The sequence below is a fragment of the Choloepus didactylus genome, chromosome 10 (genome assembly GCF_015220235.1).
Source record: "Choloepus didactylus isolate mChoDid1 chromosome 10, mChoDid1.pri, whole genome shotgun sequence".
Classification (NCBI taxonomy): Eukaryota; Metazoa; Chordata; class Mammalia; order Pilosa; family Megalonychidae; genus Choloepus; species Choloepus didactylus.
In genome coordinates this window covers 17456268-17466255 of record NC_051316.1, presented here as the reverse complement: position 1 = coordinate 17466255, position 9988 = coordinate 17456268, and the positions used below count along the sequence as shown (strand labels likewise).

The 9988-nt window shown below is 38.8% G+C and overlaps 1 long non-coding RNA gene across 2 annotated transcripts; it reads right to left on the bottom strand.

Annotated features, from left to right (window-relative positions):
* Positions 1-1639: 1639 nt before the first annotated feature.
* Positions 1640-7783, bottom strand: LOC119505474. Of its 2 annotated transcripts, XR_005210746.1 has the most exons (5): positions 7586-7783; positions 4241-4341; positions 4017-4147; positions 2940-2985; positions 1640-2124 (listed from the first exon to the last, which is right to left on the bottom strand). It is a non-coding gene; the product is annotated as an uncharacterized LOC119505474 (long non-coding RNA). The 2 variants fall into 2 exon arrangements; XR_005210745.1 differs by lacking the exon at positions 2940-2985.
* Between the last annotated feature and the right edge of the window lie 2205 nt (positions 7784-9988).

Here is a 9988-nt window from a genome sequence, read left to right as displayed (position 1 = left end):
CAATTCACTTGTTGGAGGACATATGGGTTGTTTCCAGTTTTGTGTTATTACAAACAAAGCTGTTCTAAGCATTTGCGTGTAGATTTTTGCATAAACATAAGTTTCCATTTCTCTGGGATAAATGACCGAGGGTGCAATTGCTGGGTCATACATTTTGTTTTATAAGAAAATGCCATCCTGTTTTCCAGAGTGGCCGCACCATTTTATATTCCCACCAGCAATGTATGAGAAACCCATTTTCTCTGTATCCTTGCCAGCATTTGATGCTATCATGAACTTTAATTTTATCTATTATGCTAGATGTGTATATTTCATTGCAGTTTTATCTTGCATTTCCCTAGTAACTAATAAAGTTGAACATTTCTTATTTGCCATCTGTATGTCCTCTTATGTGAAATGCCTGTTCATTTCTTTTGTCCATTTTCTAATTGGGATGTTTGTCTTTTACTATTTTCTGGTTTTGCAAGTACTTTATATATTCTAGATAGTAATCATTTATCAGATATGACTGTACAAATGTTTTCTCCAGGTCTAAATCTTGTTTTTTCATTCTCTGGACAGAGTCTTTGATAAAGCCAAATTTTAAAATTTTGATGAGGCCCAATTTATCACTATATCCTTTTATGGATTGTGCTTTTGGTGTCAAGTCTAGGAACTCTTTGCCTAACCTCAGATCCCTAACCATTTTGAGTTAAGAAGGAGTAAGTTCATTTTTTTTTGTCCATGGATGTTCAATTGTTCCAGCACCATTTGTTGAAAATGAATTGCTTCTACACCTTTGTCAAAAATTGCTTTCTGTATATCTGTAGGTCTTTTTCTAGATTCTCTGTTCTGTTCCATTGAACTATGTGTCTATCCTTCTGCTAATATCAAACTGTCTATCTTGATTACTATAGCTATGTATTTAGACTTGATATTGGGTAGAGTGAGCTCCTCGATTTTGTTCTTCTTTTTTCAAGATGATTTTAGTTCTTTTAGGGCCTGTGACTTGCTATTATAAATTTTAGAATATGCTTTTCTATGTCTGTAACAAATCTTGCTGGGACTTTGATAGGATTGTATTAGACCTATAAATCAATTTAGCGAGAGTCAACATCTTTATTATATTGGGTCTTCCAACCATGAACATGGTATGTCCCTCCACTTACTTAGGTATTCTTTAATTTTTAAGCTAGTTTTGAATTCTACTTATGTCACTTGCAATGGAAAACTTTCTTAGCAATGCAAGTAGCTTAAAAGTGTGTGTCTATGAATGTTTATGTGCTATATTTTATTTAAATTTATTAGAGCAAAGGAAAAAAAAGTAAGTGGCTTTCTGTTGTTTTTTTTTTTAACTATAGAAAATCTACCCTATTTAGCAAATAGATTTGCATAATTTAATGCTATTCACTTTGGCAAGTATCTTCTAACCAAGTCAACAAAACTTTGGTTTATCAGAGATTTTCAAATTCTACTAAACAATCTTTTTAAAAATGAAAATCACTGTCAACCAATGAAAGAGAAACTTATACATCACCAATCTATTCTCTATGCAGGGATTTGCATATAGCGTGACTCTTGTTTCCTTCATCTGGGTTCAGAAGGATGCCCGTCTTAGTTTCTTGGTTGCAATCACAAATACTGCAAAATAGGTTGGCTTCAACAACAGGAATTTATTGGCTCATGGTTTTAAGTCTAGTACAAAATCAAGGCATTGGCAAGGCTTCCTCCCCAAAGACTGCTGGTGATCCTTGGGTCCTTGGCTTTTCTAACACTTGGCAGAGCTCTCTCGTTTCTCCTCTGGGCTCCCTTGACTTCCAGCTTCTGCTCTTCCGAGTGGCTCTGTCTGATAAAGCTTTCTGTACTAGGATTAAGGCCCACCCTCATTCAGTTGGGCCAAACCTTAATAAAAATAATATCTTCAAAAGTCCTATTTACAATACAATGGGCTCATGAAGAACATGTCTTTTACTGGGGTACATAATTGAATCTACCATAATGCATGCAATGAAGTGGAACAGCGTTTGATTGGCACGTCCAATGAGCTGCATTTCATCCCTGAAGCTCTCTCTGCTTCTGCCATCCAAGATGGGCTCCAGTAGCATGGTGAAGCAAGCACAGTTGTCCTGTGGGCTCTTTTTAGATCTCAAAAACAAAACAAAACAAAACAAAACTGAGTTGTAATGTATTAGGGGAATATGGTGAAGCAATACAGTGTCCTTCTCTGTTTTCCTCTTCTGGAACTCTGGTTGGACTGGTCATTTTAAAGTTTCTTTTCTAATTTTAAGTTTCTCTGATTATTTTTCTCTTCTCCTTTCCTCATTTCCAAATTCTTTTCTCCACTTTCAGTCTTTCTCTTCCTGTTTCCTCCTGCTAAGACTGGTGGAAGGATGGACAGAGAGGTGAAAAAAGGACTATAAGAAGGGGAGGAAAATGAGATTGTAGAATTGAAAATTAATACCAGGAAGAATTATAACTGTTATCCAATGTGTACAATGCCCCTGGAAGAACCCACAGGGACCTGGTAACAGTTGGTGCCTTTGGGGATGGAAGCTGGGGGACAGGGGCACAGTACACACTGTACTTATGATTGAATTTTTAAAACTTGTGATGGGTTACCTAATTTTAAGAATCTCTGAGTATCTGTCTTCTGCCTCTTTCTCAGCAAAAACAGAGTGTTAACCTCCAAATCAATAAAAAAGAGAATGAGTATGAAGAAAATACCATCAATTTAATAGAAAGTAGGGTAAATAAAAAACTAAACCAGATGAAAGAAATAACCAACTATATCTGTAATCACAATAAATGTAAATGGATTAAACACATCCAATAAAATACAGAAATTCACGTTTGGGATGAGAGAAAAAATCTAGTTCTACAGTTTATAAAAGAGACTCCTAAAACATAATAACCAAGAAATTTTGACAATAAGGTTATACATAACTTTTTCTAATACTAACCAAAGGAAAACTGGTATAATAGTATAAATTTCAGATAAAGTAGACTCTGTGGGGGAAAAACATGAAAGGATTAATCAAGGGTTATTACTTGATGATAAAAGGAATAATTTACCAGGAAGATATAACAATCTTAGAACTGTATAACCTAGCAACTCATCTTCAGCATATGTAAAGCCAAAATTTACAAAGACCTTGGCAGTTTTTAGTAAGTTCTTCCAGATATGGGCAGATCAATTACCAAAGTATTTAGTAAAGATATAAAATATTTGAAGAACAGATTTAAAAGCTGGAACTAGAGCATATTCTTAGAAAATTGTGCCATTTTTACCATGTGCTAGGCAGTGTTGTAAGTGCTTACATGATTAACTCATTCTAACTCAGAACACAATGAGGATACTACAGCAGAGAGAAATGGAATAATTTACCCAGGATACTTAGCTTAGAAGAGGCTGAGCTGGGATCTGAGATCATTTAACTCCAGAACCCAAGCTGTTACCTGCTAGCCCAGGAGTTGGCAATTTTTTTCTAAAATGACCAGTTAGTGAACATTTTAGGTTTTGTAGACCATCTGATCTCTGCCAAAACTACTCATCTCTGCAGTTGAAATACAAAAGCAGCCAGAGAAAATGTGTCAATGAATGCACTGTGTTCCAATAAAACTTAATTTACAAAAACAGGTAGCAGACTACATTTGACTGCTGGGCAGTAGTTTGCCAACTCCTATACTTGACTATATTGTTAGTTGCACGTTTTTTTTTTTCAGTACATGTAGAAGAGTTATAAAAATTGAGCCCATGCCAGACCACAATGAAGGACTCGATAAACATCAAAGGAACAACATCACGGACCCCACGTGTTCTGACCACAATGTGACATTGTGGCCATGTGTATATGTGTGTATGTGTGTGTAATATAGCTAAGAAAATCTCATACATTTAGAAAGTAAAAGCACATTTCCAAATAAATCCATGGAATGGTTGATTGAATTATGCATCCCAGTTTGGACATGTTCTTGGTCTTGGTGCACAGACTGGTAGGTGTGGACTCATTGTAAATTGGACCTCTTCAAGGTATTACCTCAGTTAAGGTGTGGCCCCACAGAATCAGGTTGGGCTTTAATCCAGATTACTGGAGTCCCTTATAAACAGTGTGAAAGGCCGACAGAGAGAAGCCAGGGGGAATGCCCAGAAGGTAGAAGTCATAGGAACCTGGAAGAGAAAGAAGATCCTGCCATGTGAATTACCAAGTGGCAGAAAAGCCAAGGAACTCTGAAGATTGCTGGCCAGCCAAAAGATACTGACCTTGGGAGGAAGAAAGCCTTCTAACCTCTGAAACCATGAGCTAATGAAGTCCTGTTGTTAAGTCTACCCATTGCATGGTATTTGCTTCAGCAACTGCGAAACTAAAGAAAAAATTACAATGAGAATTATGAATATTTTAAACCATTCTTGGTATATAGTCTTTTTAATTTTAGATATTCTAATAGAGATGCAGCGGTGTCTCATTGTAGTTTCAATCTGCATTTCCCAATGATTAATAATGTTGAACATTTTTTCATGCGTTTATTTGCCATTTTTATATTTTCTATGTGAAATATTTTTTTCTAATTGCCCATTTTTAAACTGGGATGCTTGTTTTTTAATTTTCTTTTTTTAATTCAATTTTATTGTGATACATTCACAAACCATATAATCATCCACAGTGTTCAATCAATTGTTCACGGTACCATTATATAGTTGTGCATTCATCACCACAATCAATTTTTGAACATTTGCATTACCACACAAAAAAAGAATGAGAATAAAAATTAAAGTAAAAATGAACACCCAAAACATACCAACCCCCCCATCCTTCCCTATTATTCATTTACTTTTTGTCTTTGTTTTTCTATTCATCTGTCCACACACTGGATAAAGGGAGTGTGAGCCACAAGATTTTCACAATCACCCAGTGTTCTAGTTTGCTAATGATGCTGGAATGCAAAACACCAGAGATGGATTGGCTTTTATAAAAGGGGGTTTATTTGGTTACACAGTTACAGTCTCAAGGCCATAAAGTGTCCAAGGTAACACATCAGTAATCGGGTACCTTCACTGGAGGATGGCCAATGGCATCCGGAAAACCTCTGTTAGCTGGGAAGGCACGTGGCTGGCGTCTGCTCAAAAGTTCTGGTTTCAAAACGGCTTTCTCCCAGGACGTTCCTCTCTAGGCTGCAGTTCCTCAAAAACGTCACTCTTAGTTGCACTTGGGGTATTTGTCCTCTCTTAGCTTCTCTGGAGCAAGAGTCTGCTTTCAATGGCTGTCTTCAAACTGTCTCTCATCTGCAGCTCCTGTGCTTTCTTCAAAGTGTCCCTTTTGGCTGTAGCTCCTCTTCAAAATGTCACTCTCAGCTGCACTGAGTTCCCTCTGCCTCTCAGCTCATTTATATGGCTCAACTGATCAAGGCCCACCTTGAATTCGTGGGGCCACACCTTCATGGAAATATCTCATCAGAGTTATCACCTACAGTTGGGTGGGGTGCATTTCCATGCAAATCTAATCAGCACCAAAACGTCTGCCCCACAAGACTGCATCAAAGAATATGGCTTTTTCTGGGGGACTGTGCCGGTTTGAATGCATTTTGTCCCCCAAACGCCATTATCTTTGATGTAGTCTTGTGGGACAGACTTTTGGTGCTGATCAGATTTGCCTGGAATGTGCCCCACCCAGCTGTGGGTGGTGACTCTGGTGGGATACTCCCATGGAGGTGTGGCCCTGCCCATTCAGGGTGGGCCTTGATCAGTGGAGCCATATAAACGTGCTGACTCAAAGAGACTGAACAGAGTGCAGCTGTGAGTGACGTTTTGAAGAGAAGCAAGCTTACTAGAGAGGAACGTCCTGGGAGAAAGCCATTTTGAAACCAGAACTTTGGAGCAGATGCCAGCCACGTGCCTTCCCAGCTAACAGAGGTTTTCCGGACGCCATTGGCCATCCTCCAGTGAAGGTACCGGATTACTGATGTGTTACCTTGGACACTTTATGGCCTTAAGACTGTAACTGTGTAGCCAAATAAACCCCCTTTTTATAAAAGCAAATCCATCTCTGGTGTTTTGCATTCCGCAGCATTAGCAAACTAGGACAGGGACATAATACGTTCAAACCGGCACACTCGGTCACACCATGTAAGCTACATAATTATACAATTGTCTTCAAGAATCAATTCTACTGGGTTGCAGTTAACAGTTTCAGGTATTTCCTTCTAGCTTTTCCAGTACACTAAAAACTAAAAAGGGGTATCTATATAATACAGAAGAATAACCTCCAGAATGACCTCTTGATTCTATTTGAAGTCTCTCAGCCACTGAAACTTTATTTTGTTTCATTTCTGTCCCCACTTTTGGTCCAAGAAGGCTTTCTCAATCAAATGATGACAGGGCCAGTCTCATCCCTGTGAGTTTTGTCTCACATTGCCAGGGAGATTTACACCCTTGTAAGTCATGTCCCATGAGGGGGGACGGCAGAGAGTTCATCTGCAGAGTTGGCTGAGAGAGAGGCTACATCTGAGCAACAAAAGAGGTTCTCTGGGGTGGTGACTCTTGGGCACAATTATAAATAGGCTTAGGTTCTCCTTTGCAGTAACAGGGATGCTTGTTTCTAACCTACAAAATCATAAACAAAATAAAACTGCTGCTGTTTTAAACCACTAGGTTTTGGTGTATTTGGTTATACAGATTAGTAAGCAGAGCAGCTTGCCAGAGAAAAGGGTGCTGGAGAGCACGTTTGTCTGCTATTGGCAAGAGTGGTAATAGAGAGTGGTAGCCTGAAGCCTCTTGACCCCTGAGAGGGCAGTGGGCCATCCCCTTGGAGACACGATGAGAGGAGGGCCACCAAAAATCAGGGACAGTGCAGAGAGCAGTGGTATGAGAAACAGGATGCAGGAGGGTCTGGCAAGTGCCACTGCTTAACCAACCCTTGAAAATGCCTAGGGTAGAAAACAGTTGGCATTTAAAGACTGCCTGTCCCAGAGAGGGCAAAGCCATTTTGCAATAGTTTCAGTCAAGTAAGGACGTTGTGTCCCCATCTACCTTTCTTTCTCTGACCTCAGAGAGAATAGAAAGAGCAGCTAGCAAGGGAAGGAGGAGGTGACCCTAAGAAAAAAGACATAGGAGAGCAGATTCTCCCTGCAACCCAGCCTGGGGAGAGACAAGGTAGTGACCAAAGTGACACAGTGTTGGTCACTTAAAATGATGTTAAGATATGTGTGTGTTTTTACCTTGGCAGCATCCAGAAAACTTTGGACCTACCTAAACAGGGCAAGTTTGATGAACATCCCCACTGAATGAATGTCTAAAGATAAAATTGGAAAACATTTTATGCAAAAAAAAAAAAAAAAGCATTTTGCGAAAATGCAAAAAGTTGCATTTCTGTTGTCTGGCCAGTTTTGCCTGTTGTATGTATTTTATAGACATTTACAGTGCATGCATTTTAAAAGAATCTCACTTGGTCCAGGTGAGAGGTCGGACTCAAAGCAGCGCTGAAGTCATGGGCGCACTTTGCTTTGGATCCGAACGGATCCGGCTTTCTGGCTTCACTCTGGAGAAACGCGTTAACAAGATGACATGATAGATTTCGCTCTGTCACAGCTCACATCAATGACATCTACTTACCCTGGTGGGAATGATGAAAGCGTTGATCAGTACTTTTTGGTTGGAGTAGTTTCTGGGATCTCAAGGATTTATGTAACCAGCGCTGTATTTTTAGGTAAGGGGAAATGCATTTTCATTTTTAAGCTCAGTTGACAGCCTGCCTGCTGGGGTCCGGCCAGCCTGGCGGGCTGTGCGCCCTGGGGCGAGGAAACGCGCTGGGTATCCGGACCCCGTGCGCTGGGTCGCGACCGCGCCCGGTGCGCGCTCGGGTGGCGGCGCTCGGCGCCTGCGCCACCCACGTGCGCCCAGCCTGCGCGCTTCCTGCCAACGGCGTCCTCCCGGAGCCTTAATTATTTATCCTCGGGGAGGATTTGACAGAAGTAGTCACGACTCGGCAGATTAACCCTCCACTGGGCGGGCTCCATTTCCATAACAACCCCCATCACGTCGCGCCTGGAGTGGCGGCTGAGAGTCCAGGAGACACACGTTGGCCATTAAAATGACAACGAGCTAGGACTGGCTCGGGATCATTTAAAAATCGGATGAGCTTCTCTTGGAGAAATTGAAATGGATTTAATCCCCATACTAATGTGAAGTTGGAAACGATAAATGCTGAAACGTTTCATAGTCTGGTTTGCACAATGACACGAGCTGTGGCATTTCAAGACGACAATGGTGCGGCAGTGAAGAAAAGGAATCAAATCTTCTCAATGAAATACGGCCTTATTTGGCGGCCATGGGTTGGTGTGTATTAGCAATGATTAGAAAAGGTTTATATTTTCATCGCTGCTCTCTACCAAAATGTAGCTAGTATACCAAATTCAATGTAAGCCTTATGCTTCAAATATAAGGATCCAACAGTTCAAATTTCTTCCAAGTAATTTAACTATTTTGCGTTTTTGTGTTTTTATTTTTATTTTTTTAAATGAGGTGGTTAGTAAAACCACGTTCAACAACCATTTAAAAATATAGGGCAAATTGTTTCGTGAATGTATTTAAAAATATATGTGTAATATAACAGTGTTAGAATTTATTGTCACAAATAGCTTTATGTGTTATTTGTAATACCAAAACACAAAAATTAAAAAACCACACATTTTCCATTTTAATCCTGAGGTTGGTTTGTCTGTTTGGTTGAGAAGATAATAAGGGATATATTAAGAAAACTATAATTTGCCTAAAATTCAATATGTGTAACTAGGATATGAAAATCCCCATAACTTCCCTTGACTGCCCTCTTAATCTACATTTAAGATTGTTCTCTATTGAATGGAAATTTTCATCTTTTCCTCTTAATTTTAAGACTTTTTTTTTTTTTTTTTACTCATTCACAATGTGAGGGGGCTTTAAAATTCTTCATATCACAAAAATCTTTCAATTAAGACAATGGATCATTTTCTAAAGTGTGGATAAAAACATTTTAAATTTCTTTAAATATATTTTGCAAAAAAAAAAAAAAAAATTAATTGGAATGCCAAACTCTAAAAGGCTCTAATAATTAGTTAACTCTTAATTTCCCAATTCTAGCCCTGGCCTAACTTTCCCCAAATTGTCCTGTTTCTTTGCAGTCCTATCCTGAGTGGGTAGACAACCTTTTCTTACACATAATCAAGACATTGTTAAAAAAAGAGGTAAAGCAATAGGACAGATTTTTTAAAATTATGTATTAGAAGACCATTAAGATTTTTTCACATTTAAAAATTGCTTCTCTGGGATTGGTTAAAAATTTATTTATAGGACTTTTAGAAAATTATTGGAAACATTTCATTATGGAAAAGGAGAGGCATTTTCAGTCCACACAAGAGCCGTAGCTCAGGCAGTTTTTTCATTTGCAAAGGGCAGAACCTATCTACGATCAGGTCTTTCTCCCCAAAAAGATGCTAAACTAAGATATTAAGGCAAGTCAGGGGAACATAATTAAAAATTATTAAGACAACTAAGAAAATAATACCAGAAAGGCAAAACATAAGGAATGAAATGTTGAGAATTTCACCTTCAGTTTCACAGAAGCCCAAGTATCCTCTTTGCCCTTTTTATCTTTCTTCTGGGAATATTTCACGTAGTGATATCTGTAACCCATGGCCCTTGGAAACATGGAATGCTGATATTAAAAAATAATTTAGGAGAATATTCATGTGATAGAAGTAAACTAATACATTTCAGTGCACAACAGTCTTCAAAGGGCCATGAAGAATTAAGTCTCTATCTACAGAAAAAAAGTGAGTCTACGCCACCTTGTTCCAGAAGCAGAAGTCCCGATTGACATTTTTAAAACCTGGTTTATTCATTTTAGTAATACCTGCCCATACTTCTTTGCATTTAACAAGTTGAATTTTTTCCTAGGCAAAAATACCTTTAAAAAATAGCTGATTTCCTTGAGTGGGTTCCAGAGCCAATATTTATGCTCCAGGTAAGTCACAGGGC